Genomic DNA, 26,336 nt, shown 5'->3' on the forward strand with positions numbered 1-26,336 from the left:
TAAACCTAACCCTAACCTCACCTAACCTCAACCCTAATCCTAACCCAAACCCTAAACCGAACCCTTACCCTTAACCAAACTTTCACCCTAACCATAACCCTAAACCTACCCTAACTTCATTCAAACCCTAACCCTAACCCAAACTAAAACTAACCCTAAACCTAACCCTAATCCTAAAGCTAAACCTAACCCTAACCCTAAAGCTAAACCTAACCCTAATCCTGACCCTAACCTGAATCATAACAGCTAACCCTAACCCTCATGCTTAACATAAACTTCACCCTAACCCTAACCCTAAAACTAAACCTAACCCTAAACTAACCTCGAATTCTAGCCCTAACCCTAAACCTAACCCTAACCCTAACTCTAACCCTGATTCTAACCGGAACACCCTAACTGTAAACCTAACACTAACACTCACACGAACTCCTAACCCATTCGCTAACCCTAACCCTACCCCTAATCCTAACCCTAACCCTAACCCTAACCCTGAACTAAAAACCTAACCCTTAAAATAACTCTAAACTTAAGCCTCGCCTTAACTCTACCCTAACCCTAACCCTAACCTAACAATAACAATGAACTTGACCCTAACCCTAACCCTAAACCCTAACACTAACTCTAACTGCAAACCTAACCCTAACCCTAACCTAGCCCTACTCTTTACCGTAAACTAGCCTTAACGCTACTAACCTTACCCCGACCCTAACCCTAACACTAACCTTAACCCTAACTCGAACCTTAGCCCTAACCCTGACCCTAACCCGAACTCTAACTCTAACCATCACCATAACACTTACCCTAAACCCTCACCTTAACTGTAAACCTAACCCTAACCCTCACTCTAACCCCTAATCGTATCCCCAACCCTAAACCTAATGCTATCCCTAACATTATCCCGACCCTAACCCTAACACAAACAGTAACCCTAATCTAACACGAACCCTAACATTAACCCTAAACTTAACCCTACCCTAACCATAAACCTAAACTAACACCCTAAACCTAACCTCTAACGCTAACTACAATCCTAACCCGAATCCTAACTCTTATCCTAACCTCACCCTTAACCTAAACTTCACACTAACCCGAAACCAAACCCTAAACATAACCCCTAACCCGAACCTGAACCGAAAACCTAACCTCAACCCTAACTTTAACCCTACCATAAACCTAAACCTAACCCTAACCCCTAAGCATAACTCTAACCCTAACCCTAGCCCTAACCCGAACCCGAACCCTAACCCTAACCGCAATACTTCCCCAAAACCCTCACCTTAACTGTAAACGTAACTCTAACTCTTACCCTAACCCTAATCTTAACCCTAAATATAACCCTACCTTAAACCTAACCAAAACACTAACCCCTAACCCTTACTCTAAACCTAATCCTTAGCCTAAACCTAACCTTAACCCTAAACCGAACCCTAACCACTAACCCTAACTCTAAGCCTAACCCAAAATCGAACCCTCACCTAGAACCCAAATTTCACCCTAACCATAACCCTAAACCTACCCTAACTTCATTCAAACCCAAACTAAAACTAACCCTAAACCTAACCCTAACCCTAAACCTAAACTTAACCCTCACCCTGACACTAATACGAACCCTAACCACTAACCCTCACCCTAACCCTCATGCTTAACATAAACGTCACCCTCACCCTAACCCTAAAACTAAACATAACACTAAATCTTCCCCTAATCCTGACCCTAACCCTAATCCTAACCATAAACCTAACCCTCACCCTAAACTTAACCCTAACCCTGACCCTAACACTAACTCTAACCCTAAAACTTACCCTACACACTCAGCTTAAATGGAAACCTAGCACTAACACTCACGCTAACATCTAAACCTAAACCCAACCCTTAACCTAACCCTATCTCTAACCTTAACCTAGCACTAAACCTGACCATGACTTAACCCTGACCCTAACCCTAAGCCGAACCTTAACTCTAAACCTAACCCTATTCTTAACCCTAACCCTAACCCCTAACCCCTAACCCTAAGCTCAACCCTCCCCCTTAAATTAAACTTCACCCTAACCCTAACCCTAACAATAACTCTAAACCTGACCCTAAACCTGACCCTAAAGCATAGCACTAACTCTAACTCTAAACCTAACCCTAACCCTAACACTATACCTTAAACCTAGCCTTAACCCTAACCTTACCCCTATCCTAAACCTAACCCTAACACTAACCTTAACCCTAAATCTAACCTTAACACTAACCCTTACCCTAACCCTCACTATTAACTGAAACTTCACCCTAACCCTAACTCTAACTCTAACCCTAACCATAACACTTACCCTAAACCCTCAACTTAACTCGAAACCTAACCCTAACCCCAAACCTGACCGTAACACCTAACCGTATCCCCAACCCTAAACCTAACGCTACACCTAACCTTATCCCTAACCCTAACCCTAACACGAAGAGTAACCCCAATCTAACCCTAACATTAACCCTAAACTTAACCCTACCCGAACCATAAACCTAACCCTAACACCCTAAACTTAGCCTCTAAAACTAACTATAATCCTAACCCTAACCCTTATCCTAACCTGACTATAATCCTCACTATAATCCTAACCCTAATCCTAACCCTTAACCTAAACTTCACACGAACCCTAAACATAAACCTAACCCTAACCCTAAACATAACCCCTAACTCTAACCCAAACCCTAAACCTAAGCATAACACTAACCTGAACACAAACCCAAACTCTACCCTAACCCTAAAAATAACCCTCTCCCTATCCTAAACTCCATCCAAAGCCTACACCTAAACTTAACCCTAAACCTAACCCAAACCCTAACCTTAAACCTAACTCTAATCATAACGCTAGTCCACCTGTAACCCTAAACCTAAGCCTTACCATAGCCCTGAATCTAACCCTAAACCTAATCCTAATCCTAACCCTAGACCTAATCCTAACCCTAACCCTAACGCTAACCCTAACCATGAATCTAAATAGAACACTAACTCTAACCCTAAACCTGAACCTAAACCTAAATCTTACCGTACACCTAACCCTAACCCGAACCCTAACTCTATCTCTAACCTTATCCAGAACACTTACCCTAAACCCTTACCTGAACTGGAAAACTAACCGTAACCCTCACCGTAAACCCTAATTGTATGCCCAACCCTAACGCTAATGCTATCCCTAACCCGAACCCTAACCCTAACACTAACCTGAACCCTTAAGCCCTAATGATAACCCTAACCCTAACCCAAAGCCTAACCCCTAACACCAAAGCCTAATACAAACCTTAACCCTAACTCTCACCCTAACTCTAACACTAACCCTAAACCTAATCATAAACCTAACCCTAAACCAAACCTAACCATGACCAGAACCACAATCCCTAACTAGAACCCTCACCCAAACCCTAACCCTAAACTACACCTGTAACCCCTAACACCTTACAATAACCATATTCCTAACCCTACCCAACCCTCACCCTAAACCTAACCCTCACCCCAACCACAACGCCTAACACAAACCATAACCCTAACACTAACTGTTACACGAAACTTAACCCTGACCTAAAACCTAAGCCTAACCCTAAACCTAAACAGAACCCGTAAACTTAACAATAACCCTAAACATAACCTTAACACTAACCTGAAAATTAACCCAAACCTTAGCCATAACCCTAACCCTAACCCTCACCGTATCCTAAACTTCACCCTATCCCTAAACTAAAGCTAACCCTAACTTTAACCCTAACCCTTCCCCGGAACCTAACCCTAACCTTAACCTTGGCCCACCTGTAACCCTAAACCTAACCCTTACAATAACTCTGATGCTAACCCTCACCCTAAACCTAATCCTAATCCTAACCCTGACCCTAACCCTAACCTAATGTTAACCCTAACTTAAAACCTACCATAAACTTAAAACTAACCCTAACCCCTAACCCTAACTCTAACCCTAACATTAGGCATAACCCGAAACCTAACCGTAGCACTTACCCAAAACCCTCACCTTAACTGTAAACTTAACTCTAACTCTTACCCTAACCCTAAACTTAACCCTAAATATAACCGCACCCTAAACCTAACCGAAACTCTAAGCCCTAACCCTAACTCTAACCCTAATCCTTGGCCTAAACCAAACCTTAACCCTAAACCTAACCCTAACCTCACCTAACCTCAACCCTAATCCTAACCCAAACCCTAAACCGAACCCTTACCCTTAACCAAACTTTCACCCTAACCATAACCCTAAACCTACCCTAACTTCATTCAAACCCTAACCCTAACCCAAACTAAAACTAACCCTAAACCTAACCCTAATCCTAAAGCTAAACCTAACCCTAACCCTAAAGCTAAACCTAACCCTAATCCTGACCCTAACCTGAATCATAACAGCTAACCCTAACCCTCATGCTTAACATAAACTTCACCCTAACCCTAACCCTAAAACTAAACCTAACCCTAAACTAACCTCGAATTCTAGCCCTAACCCTAAACCTAACCCTGACCCTAACTCTAACCCTGATTCTAACCGGAACACCCTAACTGTAAACCTAACACTAACACTCACACGAACTCCTAACCCATTCGCTAACCCTAACCCTACCCCTAATCCTAACCCTAACCCTGAACTAAAACTAAAAACCTAACCCTTAAAATAACTCTAAACTTAAGCCTCGCCTTAACTCTACCCTAACCCTAACCCTAACCTAACAATAACAATGAACTTGACCCTAACCCTAACCCTAAACCCTAACACTAACTCTAACTGCAAACCTAACCCTAACCCTAACCTAGCCCTACTCTTTACCGTAAACCTAGCCTTAACGCTACTAACCTTACCCCGACCCTAACCCTAACACTAACCTTAACCCTAACTCGAACCTTAGCCCTAACCCTGACCCTAACCCGAACTCTAACTCTAACCATCACCATAACACTTACCCTAAACCCTCACCTTAACTGTAAACCTAACCCTAACCCTCACTCTAACCCCTAATCGTATCCCCAACCCTAAACCTAATGCTATCCCTAACATTACCCCGACCCTAACCCTAACACAAACAGTAACCCTAATCTAACACGAACCCTAACATTAACCCTAAACTTAACCCTACCCTAACCATAAACCTAAACTAACACCCTAAACCTAAACTCTAACGCTAACTACAATCCTAACCCGAATCCTAACTCTTATCCTAACCTCACCCTTAACCTAAACTTCACACTAACCCGAAACCAAACCCTAAAGATAACCCCTAACCCGAACCTGAACCCAAAACCTAACCTCAACCCTAACTTTAACCCTACCATAAACCTAAACCTAACCCTAACCCCTAAGCATAACTCTAACCCTAACCCTAGCCCTAACCCGAACCCGAACCCTAACCCTAACCGCAATACTTACCCAAAACCCTCACCTTAACTGTAAACGTAACTCTAACTCTTACCCTAACCCTAATCTTAACCCTAAATATAACCCTACCTTAAACCTAACCAAAACACTAACCCCTAACCCTTACTCTAAACCTAATCCTTAGCCTAAACCTAACCTTAACCCTAAACCGAACCCTAACCACTAACCCTAACTCTAAGCCTAACCCAAAATCGAACCCTCACCTAGAACCCAAATTTCACCCTAACCATAACCCTAAACCTACCCTAACTTCATTCAAACCCAAACTAAAACTAACCCTAAACCTAACCCTAACCCTAAACCTAAACTTAACCCTCACCCTGACACTAATACGAACCCTAACCCTCACCCTTACCCTCATGCTTAACATAAACGTCACCCTCACCCTAACCCTAAAACTAAACATAACACTAAATCTTCCCCTAATCCTGACCCTAACCCTAATCCTAACCATAAACCTAACCCTCACCCTAAACTTAACCCTAACCCTGACCCTAACACTAACTCTAACCCTAAAACTTACCCTACACACTCAGCTTAAATGGAAACCTAGCACTAACACTCACGCTAACATCTAAACCTAAACCCAACCCTTAACCTAACCCTATCTCTAACCTTAACCTAGCACTAAACCTGACCATGACTTAACCCTGACCCTAACCCTAAGCCGAACCTTAACTCTAAACCTAACCCTATCCTTAACCCTAAACCTAACCCCTAACCACTAACCCTAAGCTCAACCCTCCCCCTTATGTTAAACTTCACCCTAACCCTAACCCTAACAATAACTCTAAACCTGACCCTAAACCTAACCCTAAAGCATAGCACTAACTCTAACTCTAAACCTAACCCTAACCCTAACACTTTACCTTAAACCTGGCCTTAACCCTAACCTTACCCCTATCCTAAACCTAACCCTAACACTAACCTTAACCCTAAATCTAACCTTAACACTAACCCTTACCCTAACCCTCACTATTAACTGAAACTTCACCCTAACCCTAACTCTAACTCTAACCCTAACCATAACACTTACCCTAAACCCTCAACTTAACTCGAAACCTAACGCTAACCCCAAACCTCGCCGTAACACCTAACCGTATCCCCAACCCTAAACCTAACGCTACACCTAACCTTATCCCTAACCCTAACCCTAACACGAAGAGTAACCCCAATCTAACCCTAACATTAACCCTAAACTTAACCCTACCCGAACCATAAACCTAACCCTAACACCCTAAACTTAGCCTCTAAAACTAACTATGATCCTAACCCTAACCCTTATCCTAACCTGACTATAATCCTCACTATAATCCTAACCCTAATCCTAACCCTTAACCTAAACTTCACACGAACCCTAAACATAAACCTAACCCTAACCCTAAACATAACCCCTAACTCTAACCCAAACCCTAAACCTAAGCATAACACTAACCTGAACACAAACCCAAACTCTACCCTAACCCTAAAAATAACCCTCTCCCTATCCTAAACTCCATCCAAAGCCTACACCTAAACTTAACCCTAAACCTAACCCAAACCCTAACCTTAAACCTAACTCTAATCAAAACGCTAGTCCACCTGTAGCCCTAAACCTAAGCCTTACCATAGCCCTGAATCTAACCCTAAACCTAATCCTAATCCTAACCCTAGACCTAATCCTAACCCTAACCCTAACGCTAACCCTAACCATGAATCTAAATAGAACACTAACTCTAACCCTAAACCTGAACCTAAACCTAAATCTTACCGTACACCTAACCCTAACCCTAACCCTAACTCTATCTCTAACCTTATCCAGAACACTTACCCTAAACCCTTACCTGAACTGGAAAACTAACCGTAACCCTCACCGTAAACCCTAATTGTATGCCCAACCCTAACGCTAATGCTATCCCTAACCCGAACCCTAACCCTAACACTAACCTGAACCCTTAAGCCCTAATGATAACCCTAACCCTAACCCAAAGCCTAACCCCTAACACCAAAGCCTAATACAAACCTTAACCCTAACTCTCACCCTAACTCTAACACTAACCCTAAACCTAATCATAAACCTAACCCTAAACCAAACCTAACCATGACCAGAACCACAATCCCTAACTAGAACCCTCACCCAAACCCTAACCCTAAACTACACCTGTAACCCCTAACACCTTACAATAACCATATTCCTAACCCTACCCAACCCTCACCCTAAACCTAACCCTCACCCCAACCACAATGCCTAACACAAACCATAACCCTAACACTAACTGTTACACGAAACTTAACCCTGACCTAAAACCTAAGCCTAACACTAAACCTAAACAGAACCCGTAAACTTAACAATAACCCTAAACATAACCTTAACACTAACCTGAAAATTAACCCAAACCTTAGCCATAACCCTAACCCTAACCCTCACCGTATCCTAAACTTCACCCTATCCCTAAACTAAAGCTAACCCTAACTTTAACCCTAACCCTTCCCCGGAACCTAACCCTAACCTTAACCTTGGCCCACCTGTAACCCTAAACCTAACCCTTACAATAACTCTGATGCTAACCCTCACCCTAAACCTAATCCTAATCCTAACCCTGACCCTAACCCTAACCTAATGTTAACCCTAACTTAAAACCTACCATAAACTTAAAACTAACCCTAACCCCTAACCCTAACTCTAACCCTAACATTAGGCATAACCCGAAACCTAACCGTAGCACTTACCCAAAACCCTCACCTTAACTGTAAACTTAACTCTAACTCTTACCCTAACCCTAAACTTAACCCTAAATATAACCGCACCCTAAACCTAACCGAAACTCTAAGCCCTAACCCTAACTCTAACCCTAATCCTTGGCCTAAACCAAACCTTAACCCTAAACCTAACCCTAACCTCACCTAACCTCAACCCTAATCCTAACCCAAACCCTAAACCGAACCCTTACCCTTAACCAAACTTTCACCCTAACCATAACCCTAAACCTACCCTAACTTCATTCAAACCCTAACCCTAACCCAAACTAAAACTAACCCTAAACCTAACCCTAATCCTAAAGCTAAACCTAACCCTAACCCTAAAGCTAAACCTAACCCTAATCCTGACCCTAACCTGAATCATAACAGCTAACCCTAACCCTCATGCTTAACATAAACTTCACCCTAACCCTAACCCTAAAACTAAACCTAACCCTAAACTAACCTCGAATTCTAGCCCTAACCCTAAACCTAAACCTGACCCTAACTCTAACCCTGATTCTAACCGGAACACCCTAACTGTAAACCTAACACTAACACTCACACGAACTCCTAACCCATTCGCTAACCCTAACCCTACCCCTAATCCTAACCCTAACCCTGACCCTGAACTAAAAACCTAACCCTTAAAATAACTCTAAACTTAAGCCTCGCCTTAACTCTACCCTAACCCTAACCCTAACCTAACAATAACAATGAACTTGACCCTAACCCTAACCCTAAACCCTAACACTAACTCTAACTGCAAACCTAACCCTAACCCTAACCTAGCCCTACTCTTTACCGTAAACCTAGCCTTAACGCTACTAACCTTACCCCGACCCTAACCCTAACACTAACCTTAACCCTAACTCGAACCTTAGCCCTAACCCTGACCCTAACCCGAACTCTAACTCTAACCATCACCATAACACTTACCCTAAACCCTCACCTTAACTGTAAACCTAACCCTAACCCTCACTCTAACCCCTAATCGTATCCCCAACCCTAAACCTAATGCTATCCCTAACATTACCCCGACCCTAACCCTAACACAAACAGTAACCCTAATCTAACACGAACCCTAACATTAACCCTAAACTTAACCCTACCCTAACCATAAACCTAAACTAACACCCTAAACCTAAACTCTAACGCTAACTACAATCCTAACCCGAATCCTAACTCTTATCCTAACCTCACCCTTAACCTAAACTTCACACTAACCCGAAACCAAACCCTAAAGATAACCCCTAACCCGAACCTGAACCCAAAACCTAACCTCAACCCTAACTTTAACCCTACCATAAACCTAAACCTAACCCTAACCCCTAAGCATAACTCTAACCCTAACCCTAGCCCTAACCCGAACCCGAACCCTAACCCTAACCGCAATACTTACCCAAAACCCTCACCTTAACTGTAAACGTAACTCTAACTCTTACCCTAACCCTAATCTTAACCCTAAATATAACCCTACCTTAAACCTAACCAAAACACTAACCCCTAACCCTTACTCTAAACCTAATCCTTAGCCTAAACCTAACCTTAACCCTAAACCGAACCCTAACCACTAACCCTAACTCTAAGCCTAACCCAAAATCGAACCCTCACCTAGAACCCAAATTTCACCCTAACCATAACCCTAAACCTACCCTAACTTCATTCAAACCCAAACTAAAACTAACCCTAAACCTAACCCTAACCCTAAACCTAAACTTAACCCTCACCCTGACACTAATACGAACCCTAACCCTCACCCTTACCCTCATGCTTAACATAAACGTCACCCTCACCCTAACCCTAAAACTAAACATAACACTAAATCTTCCCCTAATCCTGACCCTAACCCTAATCCTAACCATAAACCTAACCCTCACCCTAAACTTAACCCTAACCCTGACCCTAACACTAACTCTAACCCTAAAACTTACCCTACACACTCAGCTTAAATGGAAACCTAGCACTAACACTCACGCTAACATCTAAACCTAAACCCAACCCTTAACCTAACCCTATCTCTAACCTTAACCTAGCACTAAACCTGACCATGACTTAACCCTGACCCTAACCCTAAGCCGAACCTTAACTCTAAACCTAACCCTATCCTTAACCCTAAACCTAACCCCTAACCACTAACCCTAAGCTCAACCCTCCCCCTTATGTTAAACTTCACCCTAACCCTAACCCTAACAATAACTCTAAACCTGACCCTAAACCTAACCCTAAAGCATAGCACTAACTCTAACTCTAAACCTAACCCTAACCCTAACACTTTACCTTAAACCTGGCCTTAACCCTAACCTTACCCCTATCCTAAACCTAACCCTAACACTAACCTTAACCCTAAATCTAACCTTAACACTAACCCTTACCCTAACCCTCACTATTAACTGAAACTTCACCCTAACCCTAACTCTAACTCTAACCCTAACCATAACACTTACCCTAAACCCTCAACTTAACTCGAAACCTAACGCTAACCCCAAACCTCGCCGTAACACCTAACCGTATCCCCAACCCTAAACCTAACGCTACACCTAACCTTATCCCTAACCCTAACCCTAACACGAAGAGTAACCCCAATCTAACCCTAACATTAACCCTAAACTTAACCCTACCCGAACCATAAACCTAACCCTAACACCCTAAACTTAGCCTCTAAAACTAACTATGATCCTAACCCTAACCCTTATCCTAACCTGACTATAATCCTCACTATAATCCTAACCCTAATCCTAACCCTTAACCTAAACTTCACACGAACCCTAAACATAAACCTAACCCTAACCCTAAACATAACCCCTAACTCTAACCCAAACCCTAAACCTAAGCATAACACTAACCTGAACACAAACCCAAACTCTACCCTAACCCTAAAAATAACCCTCTCCCTATCCTAAACTCCATCCAAAGCCTACACCTAAACTTAACCCTAAACCTAACCCAAACCCTAACCTTAAACCTAACTCTAATCAAAACGCTAGTCCACCTGTAGCCCTAAACCTAAGCCTTACCATAGCCCTGAATCTAACCCTAAACCTAATCCTAATCCTAACCCTAGACCTAATCCTAACCCTAACCCTAACGCTAACCCTAACCATGAATCTAAATAGAACACTAACTCTAACCCTAAACCTGAACCTAAACCTAAATCTTACCGTACACCTAACCCTAACCCTAACCCTAACTCTATCTCTAACCTTATCCAGAACACTTACCCTAAACCCTTACCTGAACTGGAAAACTAACCGTAACCCTCACCGTAAACCCTAATTGTATGCCCAACCCTAACGCTAATGCTATCCCTAACCCGAACCCTAACCCTAACACTAACCTGAACCCTTAAGCCCTAATGATAACCCTAACCCTAACCCAAAGCCTAACCCCTAACACCAAAGCCTAATACAAACCTTAACCCTAACTCTCACCCTAACTCTAACACTAACCCTAAACCTAATCATAAACCTAACCCTAAACCAAACCTAACCATGACCAGAACCACAATCCCTAACTAGAACCCTCACCCAAACCCTAACCCTAAACTACACCTGTAACCCCTAACACCTTACAATAACCATATTCCTAACCCTACCCAACCCTCACCCTAAACCTAACCCTCACCCCAACCACAATGCCTAACACAAACCATAACCCTAACACTAACTGTTACACGAAACTTAACCCTGACCTAAAACCTAAGCCTAACACTAAACCTAAACAGAACCCGTAAACTTAACAATAACCCTAAACATAACCTTAACACTAACCTGAAAATTAACCCAAACCTTAGCCATAACCCTAACCCTAACCCTCACCGTATCCTAAACTTCACCCTATCCCTAAACTAAAGCTAACCCTAACTTTAACCCTAACCCTTCCCCGGAACCTAACCCTAACCTTAACCTTGGCCCACCTGTAACCCTAAACCTAACCCTTACAATAACTCTGATGCTAACCCTCACCCTAAACCTAATCCTAATCCTAACCCTGACCCTAACCCTAACCTAATGTTAACCCTAACTTAAAACCTACCATAAACTTAAAACTAACCCTAACCCCTAACCCTAACTCTAACCCTAACATTAGGCATAACCCGAAACCTAACCGTAGCACTTACCCAAAACCCTCACCTTAACTGTAAACTTAACTCTAACTCTTACCCTAACCCTAAACTTAACCCTAAATATAACCGCACCCTAAACCTAACCGAAACTCTAAGCCCTAACCCTAACTCTAACCCTAATCCTTGGCCTAAACCAAACCTTAACCCTAAACCTAACCCTAACCTCACCTAACCTCAACCCTAATCCTAACCCAAACCCTAAACCGAACCCTTACCCTTAACCAAACTTTCACCCTAACCATAACCCTAAACCTACCCTAACTTCATTCAAACCCTAACCCTAACCCAAACTAAAACTAACCCTAAACCTAACCCTAATCCTAAAGCTAAACCTAACCCTAACCCTAAAGCTAAACCTAACCCTAATCCTGACCCTAACCTGAATCATAACAGCTAACCCTAACCCTCATGCTTAACATAAACTTCACCCTAACCCTAACCCTAAAACTAAACCTAACCCTAAACTAACCTCGAATTCTAGCCCTAACCCTAAACCTAAACCTGACCCTAACTCTAACCCTGATTCTAACCGGAACACCCTAACTGTAAACCTAACACTAACACTCACACGAACTCCTAACCCATTCGCTAACCCTAACCCTACCCCTAATCCTAACCCTAACCCTGACCCTGAACTAAAAACCTAACCCTTAAAATAACTCTAAACTTAAGCCTCGCCTTAACTCTACCCTAACCCTAACCCTAACCTAACAATAACAATGAACTTGACCCTAACCCTAACCCTAAACCCTAACACTAACTCTAACTGCAAACCTAACCCTAACCCTAACCTAGCCCTACTCTTTACCGTAAACCTAGCCTTAACGCTACTAACCTTACCCCGACCCTAACCCTAACACTAACCTTAACCCTAACTCGAACCTTAGCCCTAACCCTGACCCTAACCCGAACTCTAACTCTAACCATCACCATAACACTTACCCTAAACCCTCACCTTAACTGTAAACCTAACCCTAACCCTCACTCTAACCCCTAATCGTATCCCCAACCCTAAACCTAATGCTATCCCTAACATTACCCCGACCCTAACCCTAACACAAACAGTAACCCTAATCTAACACGAACCCTAACATTAACCCTAAACTTAACCCTACCCTAACCATAAACCTAAACTAACACCCTAAACCTAAACTCTAACGCTAACTACAATCCTAACCCGAATCCTAACTCTTATCCTAACCTCACCCTTAACCTAAACTTCACACTAACCCGAAACCAAACCCTAAAGATAACCCCTAACCCGAACCTGAACCCAAAACCTAACCTCAACCCTAACTTTAACCCTACCATAAACCTAAACCTAACCCTAACCCCTAAGCATAACTCTAACCCTAACCCTAGCCCTAACCCGAACCCGAACCCTAACCCTAACCGCAATACTTACCCAAAACCCTCACCTTAACTGTAAACGTAACTCTAACTCTTACCCTAACCCTAATCTTAACCCTAAATATAACCCTACCTTAAACCTAACCAAAACACTAACCCCTAACCCTTACTCTAAACCTAATCCTTAGCCTAAACCTAACCTTAACCCTAAACCGAACCCTAACCACTAACCCTAACTCTAAGCCTAACCCAAAATCGAACCCTCACCTAGAACCCAAATTTCACCCTAACCATAACCCTAAACCTACCCTAACTTCATTCAAACCCAAACTAAAACTAACCCTAAACCTAACCCTAACCCTAAACCTAAACTTAACCCTCACCCTGACACTAATACGAACCCTAACCCTCACCCTTACCCTCATGCTTAACATAAACGTCACCCTCACCCTAACCCTAAAACTAAACATAACACTAAATCTTCCCCTAATCCTGACCCTAACCCTAATCCTAACCATAAACCTAACCCTCACCCTAAACTTAACCCTAACCCTGACCCTAACACTAACTCTAACCCTAAAACTTACCCTACACACTCAGCTTAAATGGAAACCTAGCACTAACACTCACGCTAACATCTAAACCTAAACCCAACCCTTAACCTAACCCTATCTCTAACCTTAACCTAGCACTAAACCTGACCATGACTTAACCCTGACCCTAACCCTAAGCCGAACCTTAACTCTAAACCTAACCCTATCCTTAACCCTAAACCTAACCCCTAACCACTAACCCTAAGCTCAACCCTCCCCCTTATGTTAAACTTCACCCTAACCCTAACCCTAACAATAACTCTAAACCTGACCCTAAACCTAACCCTAAAGCATAGCACTAACTCTAACTCTAAACCTAACCCTAACCCTAACACTTTACCTTAAACCTGGCCTTAACCCTAACCTTACCCCTATCCTAAACCTAACCCTAACACTAACCTTAACCCTAAATCTAACCTTAACACTAACCCTTACCCTAACCCTCACTATTAACTGAAACTTCACCCTAACCCTAACTCTAACTCTAACCCTAACCATAACACTTACCCTAAACCCTCAACTTAACTCGAAACCTAACGCTAACCCCAAACCTCGCCGTAACACCTAACCGTATCCCCAACCCTAAACCTAACGCTACACCTAACCTTATCCCTAACCCTAACCCTAACACGAAGAGTAACCCCAATCTAACCCTAACATTAACCCTAAACTTAACCCTACCCGAACCATAAACCTAACCCTAACACCCTAAACTTAGCCTCTAAAACTAACTATGATCCTAACCCTAACCCTTATCCTAACCTGACTATAATCCTCACTATAATCCTAACCCTAATCCTAACCCTTAACCTAAACTTCACACGAACCCTAAACATAAACCTAACCCTAACCCTAAACATAACCCCTAACTCTAACCCAAACCCTAAACCTAAGCATAACACTAACCTGAACACAAACCCAAACTCTACCCTAACCCTAAAAATAACCCTCTCCCTATCCTAAACTCCATCCAAAGCCTACACCTAAACTTAACCCTAAACCTAACCCAAACCCTAACCTTAAACCTAACTCTAATCAAAACGCTAGTCCACCTGTAGCCCTAAACCTAAGCCTTACCATAGCCCTGAATCTAACCCTAAACCTAATCCTAATCCTAACCCTAGACCTAATCCTAACCCTAACCCTAACGCTAACCCTAACCATGAATCTAAATAGAACACTAACTCTAACCCTAAACCTGAACCTAAACCTAAATCTTACCGTACACCTAACCCTAACCCTAACCCTAACTCTATCTCTAACCTTATCCAGAACACTTACCCTAAACCCTTACCTGAACTGGAAAACTAACCGTAACCCTCACCGTAAACCCTAATTGTATGCCCAACCCTAACGCTAATGCTATCCCTAACCCGAACCCTAACCCTAACACTAACCTGAACCCTTAAGCCCTAATGATAACCCTAACCCTAACCCAAAGCCTAACCCCTAACACCAAAGCCTAATACAAACCTTAACCCTAACTCTCACCCTAACTCTAACACTAACCCTAAACCTAATCATAAACCTAACCCTAAACCAAACCTAACCATGACCAGAACCACAATCCCTAACTAGAACCCTCACCCAAACCCTAACCCTAAACTACACCTGTAACCCCTAACACCTTACAATAACCATATTCCTAACCCTACCCAACCCTCACCCTAAACCTAACCCTCACCCCAACCACAATGCCTAACACAAACCATAACCCTAACACTAACTGTTACACGAAACTTAACCCTGACCTAAAACCTAAGCCTAACACTAAACCTAAACAGAACCCGTAAACTTAACAATAACCCTAAACATAACCTTAACACTAACCTGAAAATTAACCCAAACCTTAGCCATAACCCTAACCCTAACCCTCACCGTATCCTAAACTTCACCCTATCCCTAAACTAAAGCTAACCCTAACTTTAACCCTAACCCTTCCCCGGAACCTAACCCTAACCTTAACCTTGGCCCACCTGTAACCCTAAACCTAACCCTTACAATAACTCTGATGCTAACCCTCACCCTAAACCTAATCCTAATCCTAACCCTGACCCTAACCCTAACCTAATGTTAACCCTAACTTAAAACCTACCATAAACTTAAAACTAACCCTAACCCCTAACCCTAACTCTAACCCTAACATTAGGCATAACCCGAAACCTAACCGTAGCACTTACCCAAAACCCTCACCTTAACTGTAAACTTAACTCTAACTCTTACCCTAACCCTAAACTTAACCCTAAATATAACCGCACCCTAAACCTAACCGAAACTCTAAGCCCTAACCCTAACTCTAACCCTAATCCTTGGCCTAAACCAAACCTTAACCCTAAACCTAACCCTAACCTCACCTAACCTCAACCCTAATCCTAACCCAAACCCTAAACCGAACCCTTACCCTTAACCAAACTTTCACCCTAACCATAACCCTAAACCTACCCTAACTTCATTCAAACCCTAACCCTAACCAAAACTAAAACTAACCCTAAACCTAACCCTAATCCTAAAGCTAAACCTAACCCTAACCCTAAAGCTAAACCTAACCCTAATCCTGACCCTAACCTGAATCATAACAGCTAACCCTAACCCTCATGCTTAACATAAACTTCACCCTAACCCTAACCCTAAAACTAAACCTAACCCTAAACTAACCTCGAATTCTAGCCCTAACCCTAAACCTAAACCTGACCCTAACTCTAACCCTGATTCTAACCGGAACACCCTAACTGTAAACCTAACACTAACACTCACACGAACTCCTAACCCATTCGCTAACCCTAACCCTACCCCTAATCCTAACCCTAACCCTGACCCTGAACTAAAAACCTAACCCTTAAAATAACTCTAAACTTAAGCCTCGCCTTAACTCTACCCTAACCCTAACCCTAACCTAACAATAACAATGAACTTGACCCTAACCCTAACCCTAAACCCTAACACTAACTCTAACTGCAAACCTAACCCTAACCCTAACCTAGCCCTACTCTTTACCGTAAACCTAGCCTTAACGCTACTAACCTTACCCCGACCCTAACCCTAACACTAACCTTAACCCTAACTCGAACCTTAGCCCTAACCCTGACCCTAACCCGAACTCTAACTCTAACCATCACCATAACACTTACCCTAAACCCTCACCTTAACTGTAAACCTAACCCTAACCCTCACTCTAACCCCTAATCGTATCCCCAACCCTAAACCTAATGCTATCCCTAACATTACCCCGACCCTAACCCTAACACAAACAGTAACCCTAATCTAACACGAACCCTAACATTAACCCTAAACTTAACCCTACCCTAACCATAAACCTAAACTAACACCCTAAACCTAACCTCTAACGCTAACTACAATCCTAACCCGAATCCTAACTCTTATCCTAACCTCACCCTTAACCTAAACTTCACACTAACCCGAAACCAAACCCTAAAGATAACCCCTAACCCGAACCTGAACCCAAAACCTAACCTCAACCCTAACTTTAACCCTACCATAAACCTAAACCTAACCCTAACCCCTAAGCATAACTCTAACCCTAACCCTAGCCCTAACCCGAACCCGAACCCTAACCCTAACCGCAATACTTACCCAAAACCCTCACCTTAACTGTAAACGTAACTCTAACTCTTACCCTAACCCTAATCTTAACCCTAAATATAACCCTACCTTAAACCTAACCAAAACACTAACCCCTAACCCTTACTCTAAACCTAATCCTTAGCCTAAACCTAACCTTAACCCTAAACTGAACCCTAACCACTAACCCTAACTCTAAGCCTAACCCAAAATCGAACCCTCACCTAGAACCCAAATTTCACCCTAACCATAACCCTAAACCTACCCTAACTTCATTCAAACCCAAACTAAAACTAACCCTAAACCTAACCCTAACCCTAAACCTAAACTTAACCCTCACCCTGACACTAATACGAACCCTAACCCTCACCCTAACCCTCATGCTTAACATAAACGTCACCCTCACCCTAACCCTAAAACTAAACATAACACTAAATCTTCCCCTAATCCTGACCCTAACCCTAATCCTAACCATAAACCTAACCCTCACCCTAAACTTAACCCTAACCCTGACCCTAACACTAACTCTAACCCTAAAACTTACCCTACACACTCAGCTTAAATGGAAACCTAGCACTAACACTCACGCTAACATCTAAACCTAAACCCAACCCTTAACCTAACCCTGTCTCTAACCTTAACCTAGCACTAAACCTGACCATGACTTAACCCTGACCCTAACCCTAAGCCGAACCTTAACTCTAAACCTAACCCTATCCTTAACCCTAAACCTAACCCCTAACCACTAACCCTAAGCTCAACCCTCCCCCTTATGTTAAACTTCACCCTAACCCTAACCCTAACAATAACTCTAAACCTGACCCTAAACCTAACCCTAAAGCATAGCACTAACTCTAACTCTAAACCTAACCCTAACCCTAACACTTTACCTTAAACCTGGCCTTAACCCTAACCTTACCCCTATCCTAAACCTAACCCTAACACTAACCTTAACCCTAAATCTAACCTTAACACTAACCCTTACCCTAACCCTCACTATTAACTGAAACTTCACCCTAACCCTAACTCTAACTCTAACCCTAACCATAACACTTACCCTAAACCCTCAACTTAACTCGAAACCTAACGCTAACCCCAAACCTCGCCGTAACACCTAACCGTATCCCCAACCCTAAACCTAACGCTACACCTAACCTTATCCCTAACCCTAACCCTAACACGAAGAGTAACCCCAATCTAACCCTAACATTAACCCTAAACTTAACCCTACCCGAACCATAAACCTAACCCTAACACCCTAAACTTAGCCTCTAAAACTAACTATGATCCTAACCCTAACCCTTATCCTAACCTGACTATAATCCTCACTATAATCCTAACCCTAATCCTAACCCTTAACCTAAACTTCACACGAACCCTAAACATAAACCTAACCCTAACCCTAAACATAACCCCTAACTCTAACCCAAACCCTAAACCTAAGCATAACACTAACCTGAACACAAACCCAAACTCTACCCTAACCCTAAAAATAACCCTCTCCCTATCCTAAACTCCATCCAAAGCCTACACCTAAACTTAACCCTAAACCTAACCCAAACCCTAACCTTAAACCTAACTCTAATCAAAACGCTAGTCCACCTGTAGCCCTAAACCTAAGCCTTACCATAGCCCTGAATCTAACCCTAAACCTAATCCTAATCCTAACCCTAGACCTAATCCTAACCCTAACCCTAACGCTAACCCTAACCATGAATCTAAATAGAACACTAACTCTAACCCTAAACCTGAACCTAAACCTAAATCTTACCGTACACCTAACCCTAACCCTAACCCTAACTCTATCTCTAACCTTATCCAGAACACTTACCCTAAACCCTTACCTGAACTGGAAAACTAACCGTAACCCTCACCGTAAACCCTAATTGTATGCCCAACCCTAACGCTAATGCTATCCCTAACCCGAACCCTAACCCTAACACTAACCTGAACCCTTAAGCCCTAATGATAACCCTAACCCTAACCCAAAGCCTAACCCCTAACACCAAAGCCTAATACAAACCTTAACCCTAACTCTCACCCTAACTCTAACACTAACCCTAAACCTAATCATAAACCTAACCCTAAACCAAACCTAACCATGACCAGAACCACAATCCCTAACTAGAACCCTCACCCAAACCCTAACCCTAAACTACACCTGTAACCCCTAACACCTTACAATAACCATATTCCTAACCCTACCCAACCCTCACCCTAAACCTAACCCTCACCCCAACCACAATGCCTAACACAAACCATAACCCTAACACTAACTGTTACACGAAACTTAACCCTGACCTAAAACCTAAGCCTAACACTAAACCTAAACAGAACCCGTAAACTTAACAATAACCCTAAACATAACCTTAACACTAACCTGAAAATTAACCCAAACCTTAGCCATAACCCTAACCCTAACCCTCACCGTATCCTAAACTTCACCCTATCCCTAAACTAAAGCTAACCCTAACTTTAACCCTAACCCTTCCCCGGAACCTAACCCTAACCTTAACCTTGGCCCACCTGTAACCCTAAACCTAACCCTTACAATAACTCTGATGCTAACCCTCACCCTAAACCTAATCCTAATCCTAACCCTGACCCTAACCCTAACCTAATGTTAACCCTAACTTAAAACCTACCATAAACTTAAAACTAACCCTAACCCCTAACCCTAACTCTAACCCTAACATTAGGCATAACCCGAAACCTAACCGTAGCACTTACCCAAAACCCTCACCTTAACTGTAAACTTAACTCTAACTCTTACCCTAACCCTAAACTTAACCCTAAATATAACCGCACCCTAAACCTAACCGAAACTCTAAGCCCTAACCCTAACTCTAACCCTAATCCTTGGCCTAAACCAAACCTTAACCCTAAACCTAACCCTAACCTCACCTAACCTCAACCCTAATCCTAACCCAAACCCTAAACCGAACCCTTACCCTTAACCAAACTTTCACCCTAACCATAACCCTAAACCTACCCTAACTTCATTCAAACCCTAACCCTAACCAAAACTAAAACTAACCCTAAACCTAACCCTAATCCTAAAGCTAAACCTAACCCTAACCCTAAAGCTAAACCTAACCCTAATCCTGACCCTAACCTGAATCATAACAGCTAACCTTAACCCTCATGCTTAACATAAACTTCACCCTAACCCTAACCCTAAAACTAAACCTAACCCTAAACTAACCTCGAATTCTAGCCCTAACCCTAAACCTAAACCTGACCCTAACTCTAACCCTGATTCTAACCGGAACACCCTAACTGTAAACCTAACACTAACACTCACACGAACTCCTAACCCATTCGCTAACCCTAACCCTACCCCTAATCCTAACCCTAACCCTGACCCTGAACTAAAAACCTAACCCTTAAAATAACTCTAAACTTAAGCCTCGCCTTAACTCTACCCTAACCCTAACCCTAACCTAACAATAACAATGAACTTGACCCTAACCCTAACCCTAAACCCTAACACTAACTCTAACTGCAAACCTAACCCTAACCCTAACCTAGCCCTACTCTTTACCGTAAACCTAGCCTTAACGCTACTAACCTTACCCCGACCCTAACCCTAACACTAACCTTAACCCTAACTCGAACCTTAGCCCTAACCCTGACCCTAACCCGAACTCTAACTCTAACCATCACCATAACACTTACCCTAAACCCTCACCTTAACTGTAAACCTAACCCTAACCCTCACTCTAACCCCTAATCGTATCCCCAACCCTAAACCTAATGCTATCCCTAACATTACCCCGACCCTAACCCTAACACAAACAGTAACCCTAATCTAACACGAACCCTAACATTAACCCTAAACTTAACCCTACCCTAACCATAAACCTAAACTAACACCCTAAACCTAACCTCTAACGCTAACTACAATCCTAACCCGAATCCTAACTCTTATCCTAACCTCACCCTTAACCTAAACTTCACACTAACCCGAAACCAAACCCTAAAGATAACCCCTAACCCGAACCTGAACCCAAAACCTAACCTCAACCCTAACTTTAACCCTACCATAAACCTAAACCTAACCCTAACCCCTAAGCATAACTCTAACCCTAACCCTAGCCCTAACCCGAACCCGAACCCTAACCCTAACCGCAATACTTACCCAAAACCCTCACCTTAACTGTAAACGTAACTCTAACTCTTACCCTAACCCTAATCTTAACCCTAAATATAACCCTACCTTAAACCTAACCAAAACACTAACCCCTAACCCTTACTCTAAACCTAATCCTTAGCCTAAACCTAACCTTAACCCTAAACCGAACCCTAACCACTAACCCTAACTCTAAGCCTAACCCAAAATCGAACCCTCACCTAGAACCCAAATTTCACCCTAACCATAACCCTAAACCTACCCTAACTTCATTCAAACCCAAACTAAAACTAACCCTAAACCTAACCCTAACCCTAAACCTAAACTTAACCCTCACCCTGACACTAATACGAACCCTAACCCTCACCCTAACCCTCATGCTTAACATAAACGTCACCCTCACCCTAACCCTAAAACTAAACATAACACTAAATCTTCCCCTAATCCTGACCCTAACCCTAATCCTAACCATAAACCTAACCCTCACCCTAAACTTAACCCTAACCCTGACCCTAACACTAACTCTAACCCTAAAACTTACCCTACACACTCAGCTTAAATGGAAACCTAGCACTAACACTCACGCTAACATCTAAACCTAAACCCAACCCTTAACCTAACCCTGTCTCTAACCTTAACCTAGCACTAAACCTGACCATGACTTAACCCTGGCCCTAACCCTAAGCCGAACCTTAACTCTAAACCTAACCCTATCCTTAACCCTAACCCTAACCCCTAACCCCTAACCCTAAGCTCAACCCTCCCCCTTATGTTAAACTTCACCCTAACCCTAACAATAACTCTAAACCTGACCCTAAACCTGACCCTAAAGCATAGCACTAACTCTAACTCTAAACCTAACCCTAACCCTAACACTATACCTTAAACCTAGCCTTAACCCTAACCTTACCCCTATCCTAAACCTAACCCTAACACTAACCTTAACCCTAAATCTAACCTTAACACTAACCCTTACCCTAACCCTCACTATTAACTGAAACTTCACCCTAACCCTAACTCTAACTCTAACCCTAACCATAACACTTACCCTAAACCCTCAACTTAACTCGAAACCTAACCCTAACCCCAAACCTCGCCGTAACACCTAACCGTATCCCCAACCCTAAACCTAACGCTACACCTAACCTTATCCCTAACCCTAACCCTAACACGAAGAGTAACCCCAATCTAACCCTAACATTAACCCTAAACTTAACCCTACCCGAACCATAAACCTAACCCTAACACCCTAAACTTAGCCTCTAAAACTAACTATAATCCTAACCCTAACCCTTATCCTAACCTGACTATAATCTTCACTATAATCCTAACCCTAATCCTAACCCTTAACCTAAACTTCACACGAACCCTAAACATAAACCTAACCCTAACCCTAAACATAACCCCTAACTCTAACCCAAACCGTAAACCTAAGCATAACACTAACCTGAACACAAACCCAAACTCTACCCTAACCCTAAAAATAACCCTCTCCCTATCCTAAACTCCATCCAAAGCCTACACCTAAACTTAACCCTAAACCTAACCCAAACCCTAACCTTAAACCTAACTCTAATCATAACGCTAGTCCACCTGTAGCCCTAAACCTAAGCCTTACCATAGCCCTGAATCTAACCCTAAACCTAATCCTAATCCTAACCCTAGACCTAATCCTAACCCTAACCCTAACGCTAACCCTAACCATGAATCTAAATAGAACACTAACTCTAACCCTAAACCTGAACCTAAACCTAAATCTTACCGTACACCTAACCCTAACCCTAACCCTAACTCTATCTCTAACCTTATCCAGAACACTTACCCTAAACCCTTACCTGAACTGGAAAACTAACCGTAACCCTCACCGTAAACCCTAATTGTATGCCCAACCCTAACGCTAATGCTATCCCTAACCCGAACCCTAACCCTAACACTAACCTGAACCCTTAAGCCCTAATGATAACCCTAACCCTAACCCAAAGCCTAACCCCTAACACCAAAGCCTAATACAAACCTTAACCCTAACTCTCACCCTAACTCTAACACTAACCCTAAACCTAATCATAAACCTAACCCTAAACCAAACCTAACCATGACCAGAACCACAATCCCTAACTAGAACCCTCACCCAAACCCTAACCCTAAACTACACCTGTAACCCCTAACACCTTACAATAACCATATTCCTAACCCTACCCAACCCTCACCCTAAACCTAACCCTCACCCCAACCACAATGCCTAACACAAACCATAACCCTAACACTAACTGTTACACGAAACTTAACCCTGACCTAAAACCTAAGCCTAACACTAAACCTAAACAGAACCCGTAAACTTAACAATAACCCTAAACATAACCTTAACACTAACCTGAAAATTAACCCAAACCTTAGCCATAACCCTAACCCTAACCCTCACCGTATCCTAAACTTCACCCTATCCCTAAACTAAAGCTAACCCTAACTTTAACCCTAACCCTTCCCCGGAACCTAACCCTAACCTTAACCTTGGCCCACCTGTAACCCTAAACCTAACCCTTACAATAACTCTGATGCTAACCCTCACCCTAAACCTAATCCTAATCCTAACCCTGACCCTAACCCTAACCTAATGTTAACCCTAACTTAAAACCTACCATAAACTTAAAACTAACCCTAACCCCTAACCCTAACTCTAACCCTAACATTAGGCATAACCCGAAACCTAACCGTAGCACTTACCCAAAACCCTCACCTTAACTGTAAACTTAACTCTAACTCTTACCCTAACCCTAAACTTAACCCTAAATATAACCGCACCCTAAACCTAACCGAAACTCTAAGCCCTAACCCTAACTCTAACCCTAATCCTTGGCCTAAACCAAACCTTAACCCTAAACCTAACCCTAACCTCACCTAACCTCAACCCTAATCCTAACCCAAACCCTAAACCGAACCCTTACCCTTAACCAAACTTTCACCCTAACCATAACCCTAAACCTACCCTAACTTCATTCAAACCCTAACCCTAACCAAAACTAAAACTAACCCTAAACCTAACCCTAATCCTAAAGCTAAACCTAACCCTAACCCTAAAGCTAAACCTAACCCTAATCCTGACCCTAACCTGAATCATAACAGCTAACCCTAACCCTCATGCTTAACATAAACTTCACCCTAACCCTAACCCTAAAACTAAACCTAACCCTAAACTAACCTCGAATTCTAGCCCTAACCCTAAACCTAAACCTGACCCTAACTCTAACCCTGATTCTAACCGGAACACCCTAACTGTAAACCTAACACTAACACTCACACGAACTCCTAACCCATTCGCTAACCCTAACCCTACCCCTAATCCTAACCCTAACCCTGACCCTGAACTAAAAACCTAACCCTTAAAATAACTCTAAACTTAAGCCTCGCCTTAACTCTACCCTAACCCTAACCCTAACCTAACAATAACAATGAACTTGACCCTAACCCTAACCCTAAACCCTAACACTAACTCTAACTGCAAACCTAACCCTAACCCTAACCTAGCCCTACTCTTTACCGTAAACCTAGCCTTAACGCTACTAACCTTACCCCGACCCTAACCCTAACACTAACCTTAACCCTAACTCGAACCTTAGCCCTAACCCTGACCCTAACCCGAACTCTAACTCTAACCATCACCATAACACTTACCCTAAACCCTCACCTTAACTGTAAACCTAACCCTAACCCTCACTCTAACCCCTAATCGTATCCCCAACCCTAAACCTAATGCTATCCCTAACATTACCCCGACCCTAACCCTAACACAAACAGTAACCCTAATCTAACACGAACCCTAACATTAACCCTAAACTTAACCCTACCCTAACCATAAAGCTAAACTAACACCCTAAACCTAAACTCTAACGCTAACTACAATCCTAACCCGAATCCTAACTCTTATCCTAACCTCACCCTTAACCTAAACTTCACACTAACCCGAAACCAAACCCTAAAGATAACCCCTAACCCGAACCTGAACCCAAAACCTAACCTCAACCCTAACTTTAACCCTACCATAAACCTAAACCTAACCCTAACCCCTAAGCATAACTCTAACCCTAACCCTAGCCCTAACCCGAACCCGAACCCTAACCCTAACCGCAATACTTACCCAAAACCCTCACCTTAACTGTAAACGTAACTCTAACTCTTACCCTAACCCTAATCTTAACCCTAAATATAACCCTACCTTAAACCTAACCAAAACACTAACCCCTAACCCTTACTCTAAACCTAATCCTTAGCCCAAACCTAACCTTAACCCTAAACCGAACCCTAACCACTAACCCTAACTCTAAGCCTAACCCAAAATCGAACCCTCACCTAGAACCCAAATTTCACCCTAACCATAACCCTAAACCTACCCTAACTTCATTCAAACCCAAACTAAAACTAACCCTAAACCTAAC

The sequence above is a fragment of the Elephas maximus genome, chromosome X, assembly GCF_024166365.1.
Source record: "Elephas maximus indicus isolate mEleMax1 chromosome X, mEleMax1 primary haplotype, whole genome shotgun sequence".
Taxonomy (NCBI): Eukaryota; Metazoa; Chordata; class Mammalia; order Proboscidea; family Elephantidae; genus Elephas; species Elephas maximus.